Source organism: Rhinolophus sinicus, linkage group LG13 (assembly GCF_036562045.2).
Source record: "Rhinolophus sinicus isolate RSC01 linkage group LG13, ASM3656204v1, whole genome shotgun sequence".
NCBI classification, from domain to species: Eukaryota; Metazoa; Chordata; class Mammalia; order Chiroptera; family Rhinolophidae; genus Rhinolophus; species Rhinolophus sinicus.
In genome coordinates this window covers 14,370,931-14,396,406 of record NC_133762.1, presented here as the reverse complement: position 1 = coordinate 14,396,406, position 25,476 = coordinate 14,370,931, and the positions used below count along the sequence as shown (strand labels likewise).

Here is a 25,476-nt window from a genome sequence, read left to right as displayed (position 1 = left end):
AAAGGAAAATCGTGCAGGACCTTTAACCCTGGAAAGAAAAACAAATGAACTCAGGAAAATACCTTCAATTAAACAAACTGAGGACACCCTGTGACAGGTGCAATTGTCAGATAAAGGAGCCTTACAAGGCAACTCGAGTTAATGTACTCACTCGGCAGAAGTATACTTATGGGAATCTGCTGATGGGAAATCTGCAGGATTTAAGAATGATGCGTGAAACTGGTCTGGCATTCAAATAGTGAAGCACGCACCTTCCAGTTCAAAATAATGCCCACCTGAAAAACAAAAAGAAGCATGTTGCCTCATGCAGATACAAGTACTAATATTCTGGGTCATATAAATTTCTTGAGGTGTTTCTAAGTTGTCACATACCGATGGTGACACATGCATCCTAGCAAATTTCAGTCCGGCGGTGTCAATTTCAGAATTTACAACTGTGACCGACTGTTGGTGACTGGGAAGTCTGGCTCTTTCCACTATGATTTCACGAGCTGACCTTAAGTGCATAAAATAGTGGAGGTTACACCACTGCACCATGAGCTGCCCCGGAGAGATGCTCTTTGGTCCTGTGTGATCCGTCCTATCTCTGCACAGGCACTGCTGTATGGCTCAGCCATGAAACAAAAACGTACCGTGTGCAAGCTGCGAATAAGCTCAGAGTGTCGGCATCTTAGGGAAGCCCACTCACTGATGCCTCCCAAACCAATACGGCATGGCAAGGAACCCAGGGACCACAGCCTTGATGGGACCAAGGCCACCAACACAAGCCGACCCAGTCCCCAGCGTGCAAAGGGCCATGTGGACACAGGCAGCAGGAGGCGGCACAGAAGGAGGCACCCGGAGCCTGCATCCACAGACCTGAGGGGGGGGCCTCCACGCGTGGCCGGGAGCGCCTCTGCAGAACGCTGCTCTGCCCCTTGGTCTCGGTGCAGGGGTTCACTCTCCCCCACAGCCAGTGCCCCTTCAGGTGTCATCTAGCTCCCCAGTGCCACTAAGCCTCCTCAGTGCTTGCTCCAACCCCAGACGGCTTCTCTCTCCCTGGCCCAACAGCGATGCCTAAACCCGTGGACGCTACAGTAAGGACGGACCTTCAAGACACCCAGCCCTCAGGGCCAACAAACAGGTACGTCCTGCCCGACACGTCATAGATAGATACTCAAGCTGTATTTATTAGATTTGCAAGTTGTTCACATTTACAAGATGAACAAGATCCACTCTGCTTTCTCTGAGTTCACAGTCCAGCTGAGGAGCTGGGAGGTGTTCAAAAGTAACTCGAATTCAAGAATAAGAAGCCACAGCCATTCGGGGAGGCCTGTGGGAGGAAATGGCATTTGAGGTTCAACCGACAGGTAAGACGATGCTTCCTCTTGTCTTTAGAACCTTTCCCCTCTAGTTTCCTTGCTCACATTTTTCTGGGAACTTCAGCCACGTGTTTTTCTTTTTTTTCTTTTTAAAAGCAAATTTATTGGGATATAATCCACATACGTACAAATTTAAAACGTACAACTCAATGTTTTTTTTGGTATATTTACTGGATTTTTGCAATCATCCCCACAACCTAATTTTAAAATATTTTTGTCCCATTTATAAGAAATCCTGTACCTATTAGCTGTTACTTCTCATTCTTCTGTCCTCCAGTCCTAGGCAACCACGAATTTATTTTCTGTCTCTATAGATGTGCTTATTTTGGACATTTCACATAAATGAGATCATATAATGTGTGAGGTTTCTTTTCTGTGTGACACATGTGCTTTTTTATCTCGACCCTCCAAAGAGACGGGCTCATAAACCATCCCAACTGAGTGTGGGGACAGGGGGATGGGTAGATGGATGGAAAATGCTCTGTACTATCTGCCATACTGGGTTTCAGGGAATCTTGACTGACTCAACCGACCAAACCCACATCGCAGTTTAACCTTCACTGGTCCAGTCATTGTCCTAAACAGCTGGTAGAAATCTTTTCTAGACCCATCTTTGTACTCGCCTGTAGGGTTCTTCAGCTATAAAATGGCCTGTTTATCTTCTCCGACTCTCCATCCTCCTCCAAGTTTCACTTCTTTCCGGACGTCATTCTGACAATAGCAGCCCCCAGGGATCTCGTCTTTCTCTGAATTTCTGCAGGACCTGCAACAGGAACAACACTGTTTGCTCCTCAAACACACAATGCCCAGAATCTGCCCGATTTCAGACAAAATCAGGCTAACCTATAAGAGACCGATCTTCATGCACAAGAAACACTGTGCACTTACGATGTGTCCACGTGTCCTTTCCGGACACCTGGCACAGATCCTGACAGACAGGCTGCTGAGCAAGGCATGGGGCTAGCGGGAGGGTGCACAGATGGAGACTGGTGAGTTTGAATCCAGGCTCCGTCACTGGGCAGTCATTAATTTCTCTGAGACACCACTTCCTCATCTAAGAAAGAAATCAGCCCAAGATACCTCTACAGCAAATACAGTAGGACAATTAAATGAAACAAGTTAGGTGACTGCACTTAGTATGGCACGCAGCAAACTTCAGGCCTTAAACAAATGCTCGATTCCCTTCTACTGGCAATTCTACAATGCAGAAGGGGAGGGGAGGTGAGGCAACACAGCCCCCTCCCTCCAAGGGTTAATGCTATGAAATGCTGAAACTAACAGTCTGGTATCTAAATAACTGTTGGAAGATGATTTTGGAAAAGTCAAGCTAAAATCGGAAACCTCTGTTTTGCAGCGCCGCCCCTCGAGACACAAAGCCCTGGACCTGGGAGAGAACAGGCGGAGCTCTGTACAGGCGACGTGCAAGTGCCACAGCGCCAGCCAGGGATTTATCAGACCCGTGCAAGCCCTGTCTGTGCCGAGATCCCTGACAGCTCCACTGCTGCTCTGTAATTACGTATGAAATGCCTGCAATCAGCCTTCCCTGGGCTAATGGCAGCCTTTCCCAACCGTTAGGGGTCTTCTCTTGCAGCCGACAAGAGCGGCCAACAGGACAATGCACACACTTCCAGGGTCCTAAGTCCGAGGACTCACTCATCACGGACCCTTTCACTGGCCCTGTGATTCAGAAATCTAAGCCGGCTGAAGCAAAATAATAGTAATAAATCATCATCACAATAATAAAGGAGAGGGAGTTCAAGATGGCGTAGCAGGAAGACCCTGGGCTCACCTCGTCCCCCAGACACCAGGAACCTACGAGCACATGTGCAGTGAGTCCCTCGATAGCGGTTCCTGACTTCAGTCTGCCCACCTCCTTCCAGGTCAGTAGCAAAACTCCTTCAAACACGTACTTTCTACGTGTGATCGTGTTACACACCCACCTCACTTACATCCTTAAGTCGCTTCCAACTGTCCTCAGAATCAAGTGTCGGGACAAGTCTCTCGCTCTGTCCCAGGCCTGTCCCCCAGCCTCCTGGACCCCTCACTCGGTGCGAAAGCCATGGTGTAGACGCGCTCTCCCACCTGTGCCGCCTGGCCTGAGCGCTTTCTCTTCACTGGAGTGTTTTCCTCCTTATTCGTCCAGAACGTCCCTACCATCCTTTGGCTCTCACTGTAACATGCGTTAGTTTCCCGGGGCTGCCACCACAGGGTCCCACTAACCGGGTGGCTTACACAGGAGAAATTCACTGCCTTTTCTGGGGGCTACACGTCTGATATCAAGGTGTCAGCAGGGATGGTCCCTTCCAAGGGCTGTGAGGGACACCAGCTGTCTTCCTGGCTCCCAGCTGTGGCTCAGACTCCTGGCTTGTGGATAGCATTCCCGTGTCTTCACATCGTCCCCCGGCTATGCGTGTGTGTCCCGATTTCCCCTTATTATGAGGGCAGTCAGATGGGATCAGGGCCCCTGGCATGACCTTAATACAATTAACGTGATCATGTGCTAAGACCCAGATAAGGCTACGTTCACAGGTTCTGGGGGTTAGGACGTCAACATCTTTGGGGGGCAACAATTCAACCCATAACAGCCATTATTATATCAAATGCCCTTTCTTCTTTCTGCTTACGATGACACCCCAGTCCCTTCATAGAAACACTCCCCACTAAGCTTTAGGCACTTCACCCAAAATGCACAGGCCAAACCTGAGAAGCCCAGGATCCAGTGAGGCATCCAGCCCCACGGGCCTTTGCCCTTGCAGGAAACGGAACTATTTTTCATGGCCTTCTGGGTCAAGGACCAAGAGACAGATGCATGAATGCCAAGTGTCATCCAAAGTGAGGAGGCTGAGCTTCTCCACACCCCACCTTATGTCATGATCATGAAAAGCTACAGCCCTGGGAGAGGGGGAGCCAGAAGGCAACAGGACTCCATGCCCCCAACGGGTGACCAGGAGAACACACCCTATATTAGGAAAGGAGTAAACTGCCATTGGCCCTCACACAGAATCACAGCCCCAGGTCACACCGCCAAGGACGTCTAAATTCTAATTCCTCTCCTCTCCCCTCCCGCCCCCTTCTCCTCTCCTTTCCTCTCTCTCTCCCTCTTGCTCTCTCTCGCTGTCTTTCACAGTGAGCCACTGAAACTGTGAAAGTGCAGACGCTCCCATGAAAATGATGTATGTTCAGCATCTTTAGAACAAAAAACAATTTAGATCAAAACTACATCATATTGATACAAGCACACTGGCTTTTTTTTTTTTTTAAGAAAGGCGAGTGAATGGAAAACTCTAGGTTTTTGGCTTGACGCTTTTTACATTGATATCCTAACAGTATATAATTTTTATTAAACTATATATAATGGAAGTTTTTCATTCCTCTGACATCTGATTAAATTTCTACACTTCCTTTGCTCTTTATGTCTTTTTTATTTAATTATTTGGGTTTGTTTTTTTCTTTTTTTGGCAGGAGACACTGACACTGTCGGAGAAAACTGTGTTGCTTGGAGTCAGTCCGTCTTTTCTCTAGGAACCCACTGGTTTAGAGGAGAAAGAAGCAACTTCTAGCTCTACTCCTGAACCTGGAAATTGAGTCCTTAATGAGACGGCTAATCCTTGCCTTTCCCTCACCCCACATGCCCACAGCCCCCGCGTCCATGAGGCTCCAGCTCTAGGGCCACGTGCTTCTGGAAACTGTTCCTAGGCCGCGCCTCTCAGCTGCTCTCCTGTTGTCAGTGTCCACGCTCTTACGTCATGGTTGTTCCTAGTCCCAATTTTGCATCAGAATTATTCCCCCAGCTTTGCAAGCATGGAAATTCTGGCTCCCGTCCCTGACATACCCAATCCTAACCTCCAGGGGGCAGGGCCAGGTATCTGTTCTTGTTATGCAATTGGGGCTTCCTGATTTAGTGCCTGGCCCAAGGAGAATGGACCCCCCCATGCCTAAAACTGATACTCCTGCGCCTAGGAGTACCCCACGCGCTCCTCGTTCCCAGGCCCCGCTCTCTCCTGAGGTTCCTCACCAGGCATCTGAAGGCTCTACTCCCGATTCCGGTCTCCCTTGGCTCAGTTCCCTTCCAGCTCAGGGAAATCCAGAATACTTTTCCTGATGTAAACATTTTGCAAAAAGATTAAAGCAGTCTGAGGACCTTTGTTGCTTGATTTTAGTGTTACTACATCTTGTCAAAGAGTTGCCAATAGTTACTCTTCATTCTCCAGTGGGATTACATTTTGTCCTGGGAACTTATGCCCGCAGTACACTGTGAGGCGCCAGGCAGGCACCTGAATTACAGGGCACACAGGGCACACATCCATCTGCGGGGAGGGGGGGGGGCGGCAAGGACGACAAGAAAGTCATAGCGGCGGTTCCCTCACTTCACCTTTACCTCGCTGCTTCATAAACCCTGGCGAAGAGCAAGTATTGTAGGGCTCTGGCTGAGCACCAGCAGGACAGGCCTGGGCCGCTGGGGAAGGAAGCCTGCCCGTTTTATAGTTCAGTGGGGAGAAGGGTCACTTGGTATTCTGAAAGCAGGGGCAAGCCGCCCCTAACAGCAAGGCACCAGAAACACGTGGCCAAAAGGGAAGGACTCCAATTCTTAGGACAGGCAGGACACATCCAAACACTCATGTCAACTACCCATTCCATCGGACATACTTAAAACCACTTGCAACTCAGGCAACCTACGAGTCTGCATTAGCGCCGTCTTGCAAATTACCTTCTATTTGGGTGCTCAAGCCAATAAGCAATTGTATCGCCTTATCAGGAAGGTCTTATGGGCCATGAGCCTTTTGGGGGGCCAGGGCTAAGCTCACTGCCCTGGGGCTGGTCCCCAGGCTGCACTGACTGTAGCAAATTAAACAATGTGTCAAACTATTGTGTGTATGAAATTCATGTAATTTTGTAGCAAGAGAGAGCTTTGTCCCAGCAAAGGCTCCCTAACTCCGTCTCAGATAAAAATAAGCAAAGCCGCTTTTAGAAGCTTTGTATACTTTTTCCCCTTCTGACAGCCTTCAAGTGGCAACATATGATTTGGTCCCTGAGACATACAAAGTGTTTTAATTAAAGGTTGTCTAAAAATACAACAACGGTTGCACAACCACATGTGCCATTAACTCTTCTGACATTCCGGCAGCGTGAAGTTCCAGAAAATTCTTTACATCTTGAAAAGAATCCATGTGGGCCTGTGCCCTGCTGGCTGTTTGCACGGACAAAACCAACAGTATGTTTACAGTGGGTGACCACCATAATTACAGGCATGGGGGGGGTCTGCAATTTGTTCTTACAACTTGAGGAACACGCTTAGAGATTTAGTGGCATTTGGCTGAAGGCCTTTATTTAAACATCCTGTGATGAGAAGTAATGAATGGTATATGTATCCACTAGACCAATCGGGGAACTGGCTTTTCATTCCAGTTGATCACCAACTATTCCTGTGACCCTGAGCAAATCAACTAACCCTTACGAGGCTGTTTTTAAAGTCCACAACCACAGTAACTACTGAGCAACGACAATATGCCGAGGATGCCAAGCGCTTTCCACTGATGACAGCACCTGATCCTTACTTCATCCCAATGAGACATGTCCTGCATTACGCACATTGTATCAGTCTTCCTCTCACGTGTTTATGTCTCCTGTGATGGTAAAGAAAGCTTTCCTGTGAGAGGCCTTGGAAAGCAGGGGTAAACAGCATACATTGGAAAGAGTGCCCGGGGTTCAAATGCTGGCTCAGTCATGTACTAGCTGCGTGACCTCGGGCTAACTACTTCACCTCTCTGTGCCTCAGGTTTTCCCATTAGTAAAATGTGGGTGATAACAGTGCCTACCTTGTCATCTTAACACAAATGAAGCTCACGTTTGTAAAGTACTCAGGACAGTGCGTGGTCAAGTGATAATAAATCTGGTATGTCTTGGACCTGGCTTTTCCTGAACAGAAGATGTAGATTGGGGAATTAGATCCCTGATGAGCCAGGGGAGAGGGAAAAACTTGCTTTCACCAGTGGCCCCTGTCCAGATGAGTCTCTAGAGCCTCCCACCAGAGGGCAGAAAGGTGCGGAGAGTCTCAGGGTTGTTCCCCCGGGACGGCCACTTGCACCTGGAGACACGTCAATGAACCGTGAGTCTGTCAAATGACTAACACAGGAGCCACGTTAACCGGAGGGCAGACGTCACAGCGTTTCACGCAGAATTCCGAGCTGCTGGTACCAGTCAGGCCCAGTCATGACTCCCTTTCTCCCTCCCTGCAATCCCTATGGCAACCTTGTAAATAACCCAGCAAGACTCGGGAGCCCAATCCAGGTTTTGCTACTGGCCCATGTGGCCCATAATGGACGCAGCAGGGCATAAACAGAACCTCTGTTCTTTCATTCCTTCCTCACCCCAAATATCCTTCCCTGAAAATGAGAGGTTGCCACACCTATTCCCAAGGCTGCAGTGGGTAGCATAGGAGTTCTGGTCTTTGAAATAATAGGTTGAAGGTTCCCATATGCAGGAATTCACTTCATATATCTTTGCAGAGATAACCAAAGATAAAGCTTTCATTCGTCAGAACTTAGGGTGTGAAATGAGAAGTGTTGATTATTGAGACAAAAGCAGTTCAAATGGAAGATAAGCTACGGGCTTACGGCAGCTGGAGGGGTGCTGAGTACAAAGTGTATGAGCACTGAACAGGGCGCTAGCTGTTCGGGGGAAAATAAAAGCAAGGAGAGCAAGAAAAGAGACAGGATGTCCAGGAGAATTTTGGGCTGCGCAGTGTTTCATGGGAACAGCTGCAGTCCATGTGGGGGACACTCAGTGAGGCAACATGGGAAGAGTTTTAGGAAGTGTTGCTATGCATTAAGAATGCCCCCGCCCCCGCCCCCTATCTTCCCCTTGGAGACTTTTCAAAAGACTAAGTAAAAACTGGCAGTGTTTTCAATTCTATTATTCTGGGGGGCTTCTCCTTTTTAGCTGATGGTACTATACAAAGATGGGGCACGTGGGGCCCCAATTACAGTCAAGTTATACACACAAAACACACTGGCTCCAATAGAGCCTCAACCCTGGTGTTCCACAGTTCTCAGGACACAATGTCCAGGCAAATAGTATCTGAGCAAAAGCGTGTGCACCGCGCCGCCATAAGGAAAATGCGCCTTTTCATCCTTGGGGCCCCACAACCAACATTAGGAACGGGTTGCAAGGTAGATGCACACGTAGAAGACATGCACGTATCTCCTAGGGGTTCCCCAAATTTGTCAGGAAATAGTGGGGATTCCAACAAAACCACGCAGTTCTAGAACCTTTGGTTACTATTATTCAAAATCTCCTCTACTCCTAGGCCAGAAAAAGACAACTACTCGTCAGAATTCTTCACCTATAAGACAATGGCACCTGTGAGACACAAGAACAGACCTTTCCTTTAAAAACAACTGGGGCGAACTGAGCAGGGACCATGATCTTGCATCACTCGGGCTGGACTGAATGAGGTACCCTTCCCCCTTCACTCTCAAAGCCCCCAGGTGCTCACCAGCCCATCATTGAAGCCCTGATGCCAACAGACAGCATGGACGTTACTGAGGCCTCACAAGGCTTTGCAGCAGGCTGAGCGCTGCGGACACGCCCCCATCTGAGACGGCGCCTTGGCTTCTGTGCCGTCACCCTGACTCCCACAGTTGCCCCAATCCCTGGGGGTGCCCCCCTTACCTCTTTGCAAGTTTCCATTCCTCTATGTACCCACTTCAGTTTTCCACAAGGACTTATGACCCCACACCCTGCCCCGAGCAGTCTCATCTGTGCACAAGACTTCACCATCGCAGACGTCAAAGCAACTCTCGGATCTCAGAGAGCCTTCTCTAGCCGCACACTTGCCGTCTCCAGTGGGCATTCTCCCAGACAGCTCATACTCAGCGGGTCCACACTCCACGTCGTCTACCCTTCAACCTTGGTTCTCCTCAGTGTCCCCCGTCTCCGTAAATATCAAAAATAGTAAGGAGGAGCACAAACACACACTCTGCCCACCATACCCCCAGCACTGTGCTGCACACGTAAGGGACTTCTACGCCTTGCTTTGCACAAGAATTCTAAGGGTTCTTAGACTACTAGACTGCTTTACGAATAAAGAAACTAAAGAACTGAGAAGTTAGGTTATTTCCCTTTGTCAGGAAGCGGTGGATCCACTACCTACACAGGTATCAAGCCAGAGACCAGGAGGAAATCGCTGACATCCCCACCCAGGTGACCTCCTAGTAACAACTCATCACCAAGTTTTGTCCATTTTTTGCTTCTAAATAGATGTTTATACTCTCTGCTCTCTCCCTCTAACACGGCTCCCTTTTTTACCACCCATCATTTCTTGAAGATATGCCCGTAACGACCTATCCATTTTCCTATATCCCCTTATTCATTTCTAACACATTCCCCACACTGCAGCCAAAATGACACTCAGAATGTGAGTCTGTCCACTTCAGCCTTTTAATATCTTCGCTTTGCTTTCAGGATAAAAACCAAATTCCTACTGACAGCCTACAACTCTTCTCAGGGTCATCCTCCCTGTCTCCCCAAATGCTGTGTTCTTTTCTTCACAGCACTAATCTCACTCGGGCATTTGTTTCACTATTCGTTTAATGTTTGTATCCCTTGCTGGTTGGTACGTTCCTTGCAGGGACCAACCATGTCTATTTTGTTCACCACTACATCATGCTTTAACCAGCACAAAGCCTGGCAAATAACTGGCATTCACTGATGCCTGTTCAACGGGTGAGTAAGTGGGTGAATGGGTGAATGGACGAATGGATGATGGATGGATGGATGAATGGACAGATGGATGATGGATGGATAGATAGATGGTTGGAGGATGGATAGATGGATGGATGATGGATGGATGGATGGATGGATGGATGACTGAATGAAGGACAATCAGAAGCCCAACCTACTTGCCTGTTTTTGTTCTGCACATTTATCTAAAAGATATTTTTTTCCCTTTTTTGCACACTTAGCCAGCCATGCCTTCAGTATGTTGCGTGGGTGTTTAGCACCAGAAGTCAAGTGATTCCTATAAAGCCAAAAAGAGGCCAGCTGCCAGGCTCATGACAGCACTAAGCAGAGCTGGAGAAAGCAGGAGACGGTCCAAGGAACACTAACCTGATGTCTGGCAACGCGCTTCCAGTCACAGCGTCGGCACCCGTCAGCCATGTGACCCTGAAGATTCTCTCTGCTTTCTTAGAGTCTTCAAATGCTATTAATAATAAGAGAAAAACAGTTGAAGACACAATGCTGTCTTCACCTCTAAGAAGCCTCACTTGCTTATTAATGAGTTTCAGTTTATTTCAATTATAGAATCCGAATTCTTCACACACAAGATTTCATATGAGATACAAAAAGGAGGTTTAAAATTAGAAAATTCATATAAGAAATAAGTATGGCTTTTAAATTTCATTTGGTGGTGTTTTTACATCAGATGCTAGTATTTTGCTGCATTGAAAAATAGTGATTTAAATGTTCTGTGCCTTTTATTCACAGTGGTCTCTTACTGCTCTCTAGACATTAAAGGAACATAAAAGAAGCCAGGGCTATTTCACTATTAGAATTATTAATCTCTCTTTATCATAAACGCTGCTGAGTAAAATCATCGTGTGCACTGCAGTTCGTGGCTGCACCGTATCGTCTACGTGCCCACCATCCACACACATTTTCTTTTTAAATAAAAAGTTAATAAACTACCAGCACTGCAGACTGAGCTTCACCTTCATTTTGTAATCACTGAATTCTATTTGTGCGCTTCCCAGAAGTCACCTCGGAAGGGGAAGAAGAGCTTCACACCTGTGCTGAGTCTGACCACGGTAAGCGGGTGCAGGACGGGGAGGAAGACCCAGACCGCCAGACACCTGGTCCATTTCCTGAGTGTGAACACACGCGTCCGCTTCGCTGCTAATACAAGCGACGGCAGGGCACTGAAAGGCTTGGCGGCCATGACTGAAGATGGAGCTATGACTCCTGAACGGGAAAGTGCCCCGTCAGGACACGCAGACCTGGCACGTCGGCCCGGAGCACGCGGGGTTCCAGCGGGAGGGACTAGTGTGTCTCCCAGTGACGCTGAGCTTCTGACGCGGGACGGCCGTGAACTCGGCCTCCCCCGAGGCTTCGCGGTGTATCTCAGACTTGGGACTGTCAGCGCGGGAGGGAGGCGGTGCTCGCGGGTGGCGCACTCGGCGTCCCCGTGTCGGGGGGTGAGCCGGCGGGAGAGGAGCCACGCTGCAGATGCAAAGACACGCAGCCCTCGTCTATATAAGGTTAAGTCCCAACGCACAACTTTAAACCTGCTTCAAAGCGCGTGTATCCAGGAAATCACCGGGGGTCTTGGCCCGGGGAGGGCGGGAGGAGGGGCGGGGTAGTGGCCGCGTTTCCCTGGGGCGCGGGCAAAGCCTGCGGGTGCACAGCCGACGGGGCGCCGCCGCCGCGCGACCTGCACGTCCTTCCCCGCTCTCCAGTCCCTCTTCCCGGCCGCCCGCTGTATTTCAAGACGAAGCCCTGCAACTGCTCTTCAGCCGGACTGTCCAGGACGCCGCGAGGTCCTAGTTTCACGGGAGCGTGAACGTATTTGTCTATGCGTTTGCCTCTGCCTTCACCGAAATGCGCCCTGGCCGGCTGCCTTGCGTGCGAGCACCTCGGACTGGCTGCCGCAGGCCGTCCCCTTGCGGCCATCAACTCAACACCTGCTGAGGCCACGTGCCTCGTCGCCCACGAGTGTCAGGAGCGAGCGCCAAACACCAACGCAGTGAAGCCTGCACCTCAGCGCGTCCCTGCGGAGGCGCCCCCTGCGCAGGACACACGCCCTGCAGCGGCGGCCGCCTCTACCTGACGGTGTTCCCACCGGGCTGCCGTGTCCAGGACTCACCTGTGCGACCAGAACGTTACATCTGTGAAGGCCTGTGTCATGACACTACCCGACGCAGACTCTCCAGCAAATGTGGCGGCCGCAACACGGGACACCGGCGCAGCCAGCGGCGCAGCACACGGACGACGGCGGTCCCGCAGGCGACGGCGCGGGAGATTCCCAAGGCCGGTGAGGCGGCCCGAGGTCCTCGCAAGGCGCCCACGTCGCGCTACTTGAGCCACGTCGTGCCACCTCAGCCCACGGACGGAGACCCCCAGGGGCAGTGAGCCACCGCCCGGGGAGACCACCCACAAACACCTCCCCATTCCACACCACAGCGACCGGGCTGCTGACGATGGCTGCAACATGCCCTTCGGCCATAACCGTTAAGAAACAAGGAAGAAAAAAAGTTCTTACTCACAGGCCCGGAGCACACACGGCGGGCGAGGCAGAGGGCAGCGCGAGGGCAGAGAGTGAGGGCGAGCTTCCTACGCCGTACGTGCCCACGCACGCACGCACGCACGCACCCAGGCATGCACGCACGCACGCACGCACGCACGCACGCACGCACGCACCCAGGCATGCACGCACGCACGCACGCACGCACGCACGCACGGGGCCTTGGCCTCTCAGGCTCTGCTGTCAGTTTGTGAATGTAAGACAGATGAGCGGGAATTGAAAGCTCAGGAAGAGGAAAACCAAGTGGGCCAGTGGTCCGCTACCAAAGTAACCAAGAGCTAAAACACAGGCGGTGTCCCGGCTCTTTAGCTGCACCTGGTGCTGCCAAGGTGTGTGTTTGAGCTAAAAATGGCCTCTGTTGGACAGAGGTGCCCAGTCAAAGCTTAAGTCAGGCACTTGCGGTTCAGAAAGAAAAGCCACCGTCAGGGCTCGCGGGCGATTACTCAGGTGTCTGGGCCACACTGGTGCGAACAGACCGACCTTGCTGCCCGTCCTGTGCAACGCCGCACACGAAAGGACAGCGCCTCGTAGGCCCGTGTGTGCCGCGCAGGCTGGCGCTCCCACCGCCACAAGGGCGCCCACAACGCGCTTCCCACAATGTGTCCCCGTCCCGTGCGGCACGTGAGTGTCTCACAGAAAGTTCTTCAAACGACAGGAGTAAAGAAAATGACAGCTACATATGCAGAGGGAGGAAAGCTTATGTCAGTCTTCTCTGCCCCTTGAAACGCCACCAGTCGATGGATTCATAGCCACAGGGTTTTAAGCATAAAGCTAGTGACCCAAGAACTGTCCTGGTCAGATCTCCAGGCAACAGGAAACCATCTGAGCTGTGTGAGGTCTCAGGAAGATACCGTCCTGAATACAACCTCAAAGGTATTTCCCAACTGACTAAGAAATGGGCAACATTCAAAGCCAAGAAACGGGACGGCTTTGTTATAAAAGAAATGCAGTGACCCCTGAAGCCACTTAAAGTGAGACAAGATGAACCACCATACCTCCGATCATAGGAAGAAAGCCACGTAACAAAAATTACCCTTGCAGAGGAAATAGTATATAAAAAGCAATAATTTAATATAAATCAAGAGCTAAAATTTCAGATAATAGAAACAAAGATTAAGAAGCGGGACTAGAATAAAGTTTTTAAATTTCTGTTTCTGAAATCAAATAATATGACTTCATTCTTGGGTCTGATGATTGTTGAAATACGGGTTAAAAGCTTTTTAAAAAATTAAATGTAATCAGAAATAAAAATTATAGTTCCATAGACATATATACTTTTTTCAAATGATATAAAAGATAACAATGAAGCCATTTAATAAGGAAAAAAAGAAAAGCTTAAAAACAGAGCATAAAAGTAAGGCCAGATATTATAAATTACAATGGCTGAAATTGGGCCAAACTCATTTTTTAAATGGAAAAGACCCTCGATTAGGGATTTAAACGTGCTGTTTATAAAAAGCATGCCTAAAATACACTGGATAAGATTAACTGAACGGACAGGCAAAAGTAGATCAAGCCAAAACAAATAAAGCCAAGTATCAATTTACACAAAATGAAGTTCAAGAAAATAAAAAAGTATTGAGTATGAAGATCCTTATCTTATCTTGATAAAGAACACAGTTTACAATGAAAAAGTAACCATGACGAATATTTCTGGGTTTAACAGCTGTGCATCCACTCACCTATAGAAACGTACAAAGTAAAACCAGACCTGAATACCAGTACCATTTCACCAATAGAAATGAATGAGAAGCAAGTCTCAGGTTTGATAGATTAGGAAGGCAAAAACTTCATAAGGATATAGAAATATGAATTCAGCGGGTCTCAAATAACGTCATTTCATTCTACGTCATTTCGTATCAGTGTTGATGAGAAAAAAAAAAAAATCAATTCCTGGCAGGGCCACTGTCTGTGTGAAGTGTGCCTGTGAGGGTTTTCTGCTGGGTCTCTAGTTTCCTCCCACACCCCACAGATGTGCAGTTAGGTGAATGGTCTGCGTCCATTGTTCCCATCTGAGTGAGTGTGAGTGGGTGTGAGCGGCCCTGCGCTGGACGGATGTCCCTTCCTGTAGGTTCCCACCTGGTGCCTTGAGCTGCCGGGAGAGGGCCCATTGCCCCCTGTGACCCTAACCTGGAACAAGCAGGTTGGAAAATCATGATCTTGTTTTTAGTCATCTTTCCTAAATGTATGTATAGGTCACATTGATTTCAATGTTTAACACTGTGTTTGGGGTTTTTATTTAGCATTTGGTGATGTTTTTGTTACCAAAAATATGCTTTAGGGAATTATCTTTTGTTAATATCAATTAGCCTAGGGTAAAATTGGTTTTGTTAAACATCATTTTGCTTACGCTCACAATTTCCAGGAACCTATTGACAACATTAAGTGAGGACTTATTGTACAATTGTTAAATTAATGTATAAAAGGACAAAAGAACTTGATATTTAGACTACATCTAAAATTTATAAAACAAAAATGAACGTATAATTGGCCAGTAAACTAAGTTTAATAAATTTCAAACAGCAGAAATTACATGGGCCAGAATTACATATAAAGCTTCCTTGAAATTACAAATTAATTTTAAAAAAGGAAAATCTGATTTAGTGCCATATTTAAACAATGAATATCAACCAAGGTGCCATTAAAATAAAAGATCAAGAATGGCTTCTATATTAGCAAATCTATTGATGTAATTCATAGTACTAATAGCTCACAAACAAAAATCTATCTCTTATTTTTTAAAGACATACTGAAATGTGATTTGATAAAAATCAAAAGTTATTCCACGCTATCACCATAACTTATCATGTTCACTTTGATCACCTGGCTGAGGGCATGTTTGTCAGCTTTCTCTAGTGTCACGTTACTCTTTTTCCCGTTGCCATAATCTGTGGAAGCAAGTTACTAAACACAGCCACACTTAAGGAGTGAGGAGTTCCTGTGGGCAGAGTTTCGACATAATTCATCTATTTGGAATTCGTCTGCATGGGAGATTTGTCTCTTCTCCTGCCTTTATTTAGTCAGTCATTACTGATAATCAGCATGGACTCCTGGATATTGATTTTATACTTTGAGTTATAATCTAAACATTCACTATTTGGTTGCTCAAACTGTTCCAGCTTTGGTCTCTGATTCCTGCGACCCTCTGACGTCCCCATCACCTACTTTTTTGTACAGTTCCTTGCTTTTGGGCCTACAATATGCTCCAGGCTCATTCTGTATATTTTCTACCCCAGACCTACAGTCACTTCTCCACGGGCCCTCGTTCCTTTATTTGGAGGATGGTATTAGATAGAACCCAAAGTCTAGGCACTAGGTGTTAAATGCCTTTTTTAAAAGCTGAGATGGTGCCACGCTGACAAGAATGTTTTAAAACTGATTGTCATCCATTACTGATGAAGGAGTAAATGACACAATTTTTCCAGGAAAGCAAATTCTCTATGTGTATAGAACCTTAAGACTTTTTATACAAATTCCGATGTTGTATTCTCACTTCTGACACTCTATCTTAAAAGATTTTTGCTGTATTTCTTATAATAGCACAATAGTAAAAAAGCCAAACAATATGGAAGTGGTTAAATAAAAGAATAAGAGTCATTAAAAATAAGGTTAAGCCATTTTAAATTGCTTGTTATATAAGATGGGGAAATATAATATAGAGATACATAAATGTATGGATGCCATTGGGAAATAAATGGCTTTTATGTGAATGAGAAACAATTATGTGTGTGTGTTTATATTAAAATATACGTTATAATTTGTGTACATGGAAAGGTCTTTAAAAATAGAAGAAAAAAATTTAAAAGTTAATAGCGAGGGCCTCTGGATGACAGAATTACGTAATTTTTATTCTGTTTCTTCATATTTTTGTTGTTCATCTAGTCTTTGAAAGTTGGTACTTATAATCCCAAAAAACTAAACACAGAGTAACTCCATCATTTTAGATAGCTATGTAAATTAGACATCTAACTGAGTGTTGGCTATTTGTGTTGCATGGAGGACGAATTTACCTACTTACTAAATGGCACCATGACTTCTTGGCAGGAAGCTCCTTGTGTGCAGTAGATGGAGGGTGCGGGGGTGGTGGTGGTGGGGGGCTTAACAAGGAGGTGGATCTCTGCTCCCTAAATCACACAGCAAATTGGTGGCAATAACTGAACTCAGCAGAGCATGTGCCACCAGAAAGCGCAATAGACTAAAGGCTGACAGTCACACTGCCCTCGGTCGATGTGCTTTGTCTCTTCTCCTAGATTCGCAAACTCCGTGGAAAAGATGCACCTTCCTGGATCACAGGACGGACTGTGGAAAGGAGACGGATCTCAAAGTGTCACGGGGAGTGGAGCATGTTGACATTACAAAGTCAAACAAACTTTGCTTTCCAGTGATGGCAGGGCGGGTTATTAATTCATTCACATGGGACTTTGAGTTCTGGGTTTGTTTTTCTCTTGAGTTCTGGGCTTGTTTTGGTGGAGAAGTAAGTAATAATTTTGTGTCATCTTCCCCAGCCAAAGAGCTAGGTCACATGACCCAAAGTTTTCCCCAAAGCAGCACTTTTATTCTGTAAAGTTGCCAAGGCAACACCAGCTGCTGATGACATCATGTGACTGAGGGGACACAGACTGATTTCAGAAGCCTAAATTTATCACTCAATCTGCTCACCAAAATTCTGAAACAGCCAAGACGGCCCCAAGCCGAAGGCAAAGCTTCATAAATACTGTGCTGTGGAAGGGGTGATGGTAATGAATTCTGGATTGTTCTCTGGAGTCTGGTACCACAGCCTCAGATCACACACTAGAAACACGCTGATGCATTTTGCAGTTAATCCAACATCAACATGCGATGGGGCAGGTAGGACACACCTGCTAATCTGCTTCAATTAAAGCTTTTCCGACACCACGAAGGATGAGAATAATGTTTAGCTTTTGTTAATGGTCTTTAAACATTCACATCTTTTTTTAATTTAAGTCAAATTATATCTCAAATTGTTCTAATTCACGATATACTGAAGATGAAGAGGAACGATGCTTTCCTACTATAATACATAATTATATGGTAATTGGGATACATATTCATACAATAATTGCTTCAATATTTTTATAATAGTAATAGTCCACGGACCATAGTAAAAGTCTAAATTTTAGAGCATCTCAGAGAAAATTAATTACATAGACAGATTTGCGAGAACGGTATCATGGTTCTAAGTTGATCGTTTGTCAGGCATTCAGAAGCACGGAAAGTTGTCCCAACCTAGTGTTATCCCATCTTAGGGGGACAAATAAATTAGAATAAAAAGTAAAAACTGGACTAACTGCAAAATGCAAATACCGACCGGGGGGGGGCTTCATGGAAAAAGTGATATTTTGAACTGAGCCTGGAAGGCCCAATAGGAGCTTCCCAAGAGGAATGGACAGTAACAGCAGGCCAAGGACACACAGCAGGGAGGGAGGGAAGGAGGGAGGGACGGGGGGCGTTCCAGCGGGAAGCAAAGAGGCAAAGAGATTCAGGAAATTGTTTGATGCGAGGTTAAGGGGATAGACTGGGCCCAGGTCCCAGAAGAAACCGAATGTCATTCTGAGACGTTGGACTTGACCTTGAGACTAAAGGGCAGTGACTGAAGACTTTGCGGCAGAACTGTCATGTACTATGAGCAGATTAAGTTGGGGACTGTCCTGTCCCCTGAACAGAGGCTCCACCAGACGGGCGGGAACCTGGCAAGGGCCTGCGGAAACCATGCAGGTGAGACAGAGATGGGGCGCGGGTAAGTGGACGGGCAGCAGGTGGATGTGAGGTGGACGTGCGGGGTGACCGGGGACACGGTGGCCAGCGGCAGGAGTGTGGGTGGAAGGTGTGTTGCATGAAGAAAAGCAGCACTCGAGCCCCACGCCAGCTGAAGGCTTCTGGCTTTGTCTACTGAACATTTCCCGTTTCCCCACCTCCTAAGGCGTGACGTGTGTGAGTTTAGGTGTCTACATGATCCGAATTGGAAGGGAAAGAAAAAGAGGAGAAATAGACTTGACAGGGCTAGAGGAGAGGGCGTCCAGGAATCTAGAAGAGGGAATCCAGGGTGAGGAGCCTGAGAATTGAGGACAGAAAGTGAATCCAAAAGTGGGGGTTTCAACGGTGAGCCCTGTCAGGCATGACGGAGCAAAGAATCAGACTCATTTGAAGTCATTTTTCTCCAATGGATGCTGAATTCCGGAGGCCACGCTGCAGAATGGAAACATATGGGTCACCATTCCAAAGGGGAATCTACACCACGACCTGTGGTTTGCTTTGCTTTGGTTCTGAGCGTGGTAAGGAAGGGAGACGTTTTCAGCTTACTGAGCATTCCCACCGTGACACCTGGGCCTCAGGTGGGGCTGACTACCTGGCTGAGAGCCAGCTGAAACACCCTGGCGAGTCCTTAGGAGAAACGTGAAAGACCCCAGGACAGCAGGACACGTCCGACGCTCGTTCACGGTGCTGCCCAAACTACAACACATTCCTTTTTGTCACTGAAGACCAATGGTCCTCAGTCTTTAATGTGCATTAGAATCATGTGAAGGTCTCGTTGCAACAGCCCTGGTCTCACCTCCCGAGTCCCCAGGTCTAAAGTGGGACCTGACAGCATCAGGGGACGCTGATGCTGACGCTTTGAGAACACACACTGTCCACGGCTCCACACGTGACTAATATCACAATTTATTTATACTTTCGGGTTGTTTCCATTTGGGGCGATTACTAATAATGATTCTGTCAGTAGGTTTGTAGATGTCATTTATTATGTCACACATTTCTGTTGGGTTCCCAGGAACTGCTGGGGTTCACCTGCGGTAGATACTGCAAATGGGTTTCCCACAGTAACTTAACCAATTTCCACTCTCATGTGCAATGAATGTTTGAGAGTTAACGCACAGTATCGCCACCGACATTCAGGCTAGTGGGGCTTTTCCGTTTCTGCCAATCTGGTGACTGTGTGTGTGGTTTTCATTGTGGTTTTAATTTTCATTTCCCTGATGACTAATGAGGTGGAGGCCTTTTAATATGTTTATTGGACATTAGGATTTCTTTCTCTATGAAGTGCCTCTTCAAGTTTTTGCCTATTTTTCTAATTGATTTGAATGAGTTCTTTATACATTTTAGATACTAGGTCTTTGTCAGTTGTGTGTGTGGCAAACATTTTCTTCCATTGTGTAGTTTGTCTTTTCATTTTTCTCTAGTGCCTTTTTGTGAATAGCATTTCTTGATTTTAATGGACTCTATTTTAGTGTTTCCTAAAACTATCTGTGGTGAAGAACCTTCCTCCCCAACTTAACTGGGGGCTGATACTTTTGAAAAACTACAATAAAATGACCAAATGCAAACATGAACATTTTAAAAGGGCATTCAAAACTTGAAGCGTTTTTTTTAATCAAGTAAGGTAAGCAAGAGACCCCTCCCCCATCCCAAGCCACACTCAATTTTCTGAGGGTACAGTACCCAAGAATGAAGTGAAACTCAGGAATCAGAGTGGAGAGTTTGACATTTGTACTTATCAGCTGATTCTTAAGCAAAAGAACATTGAACTGCTAAGTTCTTTTTTATTACTGAATGAAGGTCACGGTGGACATTCTTACCTTATTCCCCTTTTATGCTTTAATATCCTTTCAGCCCGTTCTTCACCTTTCCTCCGTTTCTCTCCCCACCCTTGAGCCGCCAATATCCTTAAGGTACAGGGAGGGCTAAGGCTGTGGATGTGCTGAGTCCTCTGTAAATACGATATGCAATATTAATAAAGAAAAAGTTATTACAGTTTTAAAATCATGTCAAAATGTCCCCAGAATTTTTGTTTTTAATCTGAGTCCAAATGTCACATAGACTAGGTAAGTGGCACAGTGCAGCTTGATGTTCAGCAAAGCCTTTTATAATTACAGACAAAATGTGCACCAAGAGCAGGAAGATTGCACTGTTAGGTCCTAGACAAGGGAATGTTGGAACATTTTTATGGTATAAAACGAATTTCAGTGTCAGTGTCGTGACATTTAATTGACCTGACTCTTATTTTCTTCTCTGGGAAGAGGACTTAGCAATGACTGTGGGATTCAGAGCTGTAACTGTTTGCTTCTATCTCCCCCTGACTGTGAACCCTAGGAGGGCAGGAATTCTTTGTCTTTGCAGTAGGTCTTCACAGATCATCTTAAAGGGGTTAAGGAAGTTCCCTTCTCTTCCTCCTTTGTTAAAAGTTTACCATGAATGAACGTGCAATTTTTTACTTGTTTTTTCCTGCGTCTATTGAAATGACCATAGGGTTTTCTGCTTTAATCAGTGAATGTAGCAGAACACTGAATAGATTTGCTGATGTTAAACTATTCTTACATTCCTGGGAATAACCCACTTTGGTCATGATGTATTGTTACTTCCACACATTGCTGGATTCAGCTTCCTAATTTTTTGTTCATTAGTTCATGTTTGAAACACTCCTGAAGTTTTCGTTTTTCTTACCGTCTTTGTCTGGTTTCGATATCAATGTTATCCTTGCTTTATTAAATGAGTGGGAGGAAATTCCATTTTTTCCCATTTTATGGAATAGTTTGTGTGAGACCAGAACTATAGGTCCCTTAATTGTTTGTAAGAACCCACCTATAAAGACTCTAGACTTAAATATTTCTTTTGAGGAAAGTTTTAAACTGCTGATTCCTTTCCTTCATGGTTACAGGATAATTTATGTTTTCCATTTTTGTTGACTCAGTTTCGGTAAGTTGTATTTTTCTAGGAATCTGTTCCTTTTACCAAAGTTTTAAAAATCAGGACACAAAGTTATTCATAATGGTATCTCATCACATATATATGTATGTATACATATATGTATAAAATTAAAGTTTATTGGGGTGACAGTGGTTAGTAAAGTTACATAGGTTTCAGGTGTACAATTCTGTAATACATCTTCTATATATCACATTGAGTGTTCACCCAGGGTCAGTTCTCCTTCCATCACCATATATTTGGGTATCTCATTATATTTTGATCTCTGCAGTATTTTTGTCATGTGGCCTTTTTCTTTCTAATATTGCTTATCTCAGCTTTTTAATTTTCTTGATCAATATTGCCAAAGGTTTATCAATATTATTAATCTTTTCAAACAACAAATTTTGACTTTGTTTATTTTCTCAGTTGTCCTTCATCTTCTAGTTAAATCATTTTTATCTTTCTTGTATTTTCTTTGGGAGGGGTTATTTTGTTTTCATTTTTATAATATACTTAGAATTACTTAGGTCATTCATTTTAAGCCTTTCTTCTTTTCTTGTATAAGCATTCAAGGCTTGAAATTTCCCTCTACCGAATTTAGCTGTAAGCCAAGTTCTGATATTTCATCGTTATTGTTCAAATACATTTGAGTTTCATTATGATGTCCTCTTTGACTTCTGAATTATTTACAAGTGCTTTTAATTTCCAAATGGATGAGATTTTTTTCTGTTATCTTTTGACCTTGATATTTGAATTTAATTTTTGTTACTGTCAGAAAATGGGGTCTCATGGTACCTCAACAGCCATGCCGGAAACCCGAGTGTTCCTTCACTGGCCCCCGCCTTCTCCCTCCCTCCCACCGGTCAGCCAGTCGCCAGGTGCCCTTGACTTTACCTCCTGAGTTTATTTTGCCTCTGCAGTCCATTCCAACTACCTTCCACTGTCCTAGTTCTCACACTCCTTATCTTTATGGTAATAACCTCTGGCCTCTCTGCCTCTCAACCCGTCCTCCTGAAATTCACCCTCCACAGACTTGAAAGTCGTGTACTTAAAATCGAAATTGGACAAAAGCAGTTTCCTACTTAAAACCCTCTGAAGCCCCCACGTCTTCACATGACCTTCATGCCGGCTGCCTCCTGACACAGCCTCCAGCTCTCAATCCTGGGTCATCCTTGCTATTCCTGCCACCCCTTCCCCATACTCTTAGCTGCTCTGCAACGTAAAATGTTAGCGGTGTGAAAGTCAGCTTGCAAAGAGTATCTCATTCCTCAAAACAATGAATGAGAGCAGTAGGAAAGATCAAGTGTTATTATCCTCACTTTACTAACTAAAAAGCTGAAGTTCAAGAAGTTGGGTGATTGCTGGAAGTCATCCACCTGGAAGGAACCGGAAGCGGACAAGCTCTGAACCCCTTGGTCAACCCGTTATTCAATGCTTTACAGCTGACAGCAGAGGAGAGATCCTACCAGTAAGAATATGAAGATAGGGAGTGAGTGAGAAAAAAAAGAAAGAAAAAAAAAGAAAAACAAAACAAAACAAAACAAAACAACAAAAAAAACAGAAACAGAATAACACATTCAAAAAAAAGTTGGAAATACTGTGATTATTTCCTTCATGTTCAGCTACAAATGTCTGCCATCTCGTGCCTGCTGTCCAAACCTCCAGATGACTGGAAAGACAGATGCTTCATTCGGCATGTCAAACTTTTCACCCCTTTAAAAGGATAATTTATGGGCCCTGAAACACTCAATGAATTACCAAAAGTAATTGTTCTGCACTTACTAAATCTGCAGCGATGCAGCAAGCCCATGGGCGAGGCTGGGGGGTAGATGCCGTTTTAACAAGAATCCTTACAACAGATGCACGACACCAGCTCTTCTGGGAATAGCCTCTACTAGGAAATACACACCCCTGTTTGCTACCCTTATTTCAAGAGAAAAAGGGGAGCACATTCATGAATGGTATGATCTTATAGGGAAAAAATCCATATATTTTATGATTTGGCCCAATGCCCCTGTCAGAGTCCCCAAGACAACTCTTGTCCACCCACCCGTGCAATTCCAGGCTCTTTCGTCTCCTTCCAGCCATCACGGACGCCTCTCCAAGGCTCCCACTCTTCCTTCCTCCTCTTTCCTGCCACACCCAGAGTCTACAACTCTCATTCTTAAAAAAAGTTGGCCTCAGACTGACAAATATTGAGTTCTAGAACTCCTATTCATCCGTTCTTTGGTGTAGCCATGTGTCTTTTCTGAGTCCCCTCACATGTCATCTACCAGAAAGACGGTCCTGACCGTGGTTCCTCAGGGCCACTCTGGAGCCTGTGGCTTCTCACTACAGCAGCGGCCTGAGTCTCCTCTCCTGCCCGCTAAGCCGGACACAACCCCAGAGGCCACCGTCCTGGTTGTCCCTGACACTCAAGGAGTCTCCTTCCCTGGTCTCTCCCAGTTTCCTGGCTCCCCTGTCCAAAGCACCGCAGGGACCTCAGTTCCCAGGACCCTCCCCCGCAGAGGCAGGTAGGCAGTGCTCAAATAGCTGGAGAAATAGGAAGGTTGAACCACAGCCACCTCCACCCACGTCTGCTGCACCATCCTGCACCCTCCTCGGCAGCCCCTCCCAAAAGAGCAGGGTCCTGCCCACACCTTGATTTCGGGCCCAGAAGACCCATCTGCAGACTTTTGACCTCCACAATGATAAGATAATAATTTGTTGTTGTTTTCAGCCACTGTCTGTGCCATTTGTTGCAGCAGCAGTAACTTGCACGCTTCTGCATCCCACTTCAGCTGCTCTGCAAACCCCTTTCTTTCTCTTCCAAACGTGCGCCATCACCTCCCCCCAAACAGACTCCTTCCCTGACGCCTCCTCCCGCCCCACTGCCCGCTGGAACCCATGCCTCTGTTTGCAGCAGGGATCCCTCCACCTCCTGAGGATTTCAACATGCACGTGAGGTTCTGCTCCGCTCGCTTCTCCAGGGCGGGTGTGTCTCTGAGACTGTCCTGGTCTCCGAGGCCGGCTGGCCTGTGTTTCCCCTGTGCCTTCTCCTGGGTGGGCCCCATCCTACTGCTGCCCTCGGAGTGGGTGGTGAGTACGGTGCAATGAAATGTCCTAAATGTCACTGAATGGAGCAAACCCACTCCCTGTTACTTGCTAGCTCCCACGGAAGCGCCTGGGCGAGGTCTCCCCAGGCATCGCCCTTCAGCCGAGGTCACCTGGCTGCCTCATGGCTTTGCCTCAGTAATGCTGGCCCTGCCTGGCCTACTTCCTTTTTACACACGTCTTTCTTGGCATCTAGTTTTCTCAGCTTGGCTGACATATGATGCTACCACATCTCCATTTTCCCCCCTCTATTTGAGCTCCGTTCTGAGAGAGTCTTGACTCCAACTCCTCCTTGAAGAAGACTCAGCAGCTGAAGCTGCCCTTTCCCCCGTGCCTACGTTCTCCAGAATGGCCTCCTGGGGGGGTGGGGGGCGGTACACAGTGGAAGCCATGCTCTGTGCTGACCAGTCACTCTGGGGTCTCCTCCCTGGGCCTCTTCTCTTTTTCTTCCTCAGGGACAAGTTCATATATTCCTGCCATTACAACCTGCCCCTCAAGAGGCCCGATGGGGTGACAAAGAGCGACCATCCATAAAGAAGAGCAGGCTTTAGAATATTAAACATATATGACTGCCAACATCTGTTTTTACATTTTCAATAGAAGGGTGGGAAGATGAAAACGAGAAACTCTACTAGAAGCATGCATCAAATCTAGACGATCAAACAATTAAAACACAAATTCCAGAAAGATACATTAGAACAGGCAGAATCCTATTTAAAAAACGAAAGGAAATCCCCCCCGCTAAAGGTAAACAGTGACCTTCCAACGAAAAGGCCCCACCAAGTGCTGGGGCAGGATGACTGAAACACAACTGTTAGACACATCACTGCCAAGTTTCAGAACATCAAGAACGAAGCAGACATTCTTAAAACTGCTAGACTGTACAGAAAGAAAAGCAGGTTCACTTAACAAGAAATAAGCATTAAACATCAGACTCTCATCAGTGATCCGGGATGACAGGTGACAATAGAGCACCCTGTTCTTTTGATGGAGCTGTGCCCTCAGAAGCTTAGATCACTG

General features: G+C 46.4%; 1 protein-coding gene across 2 annotated transcripts in view; it reads right to left on the bottom strand.

Annotated features, from left to right (window-relative positions):
* The window catches only part of TMC3 (transmembrane channel like 3), a 269,260-nt gene extending 248,881 nt beyond the window's left edge, over positions 1-20,379 (bottom strand). Inside the window, exons 1-4 of one of the 2 annotated variants that reach the window (XM_074318274.1) lie at positions 20,256-20,379; positions 10,470-10,563; positions 1,985-2,124; positions 152-275 (exon numbers count right to left, since the gene is read on the bottom strand). The gene's annotated coding sequence lies outside the window, so the exon portion shown is untranslated. Of the gene's footprint in view, positions 1-151; positions 276-1,984; positions 2,125-10,469; positions 10,564-12,622; positions 12,655-20,255 lie in introns of those variants that run through there. The other variant, XM_074318275.1, reaches the window with a different exon arrangement.
* Between the last annotated feature and the right edge of the window lie 5,097 nt (positions 20,380-25,476).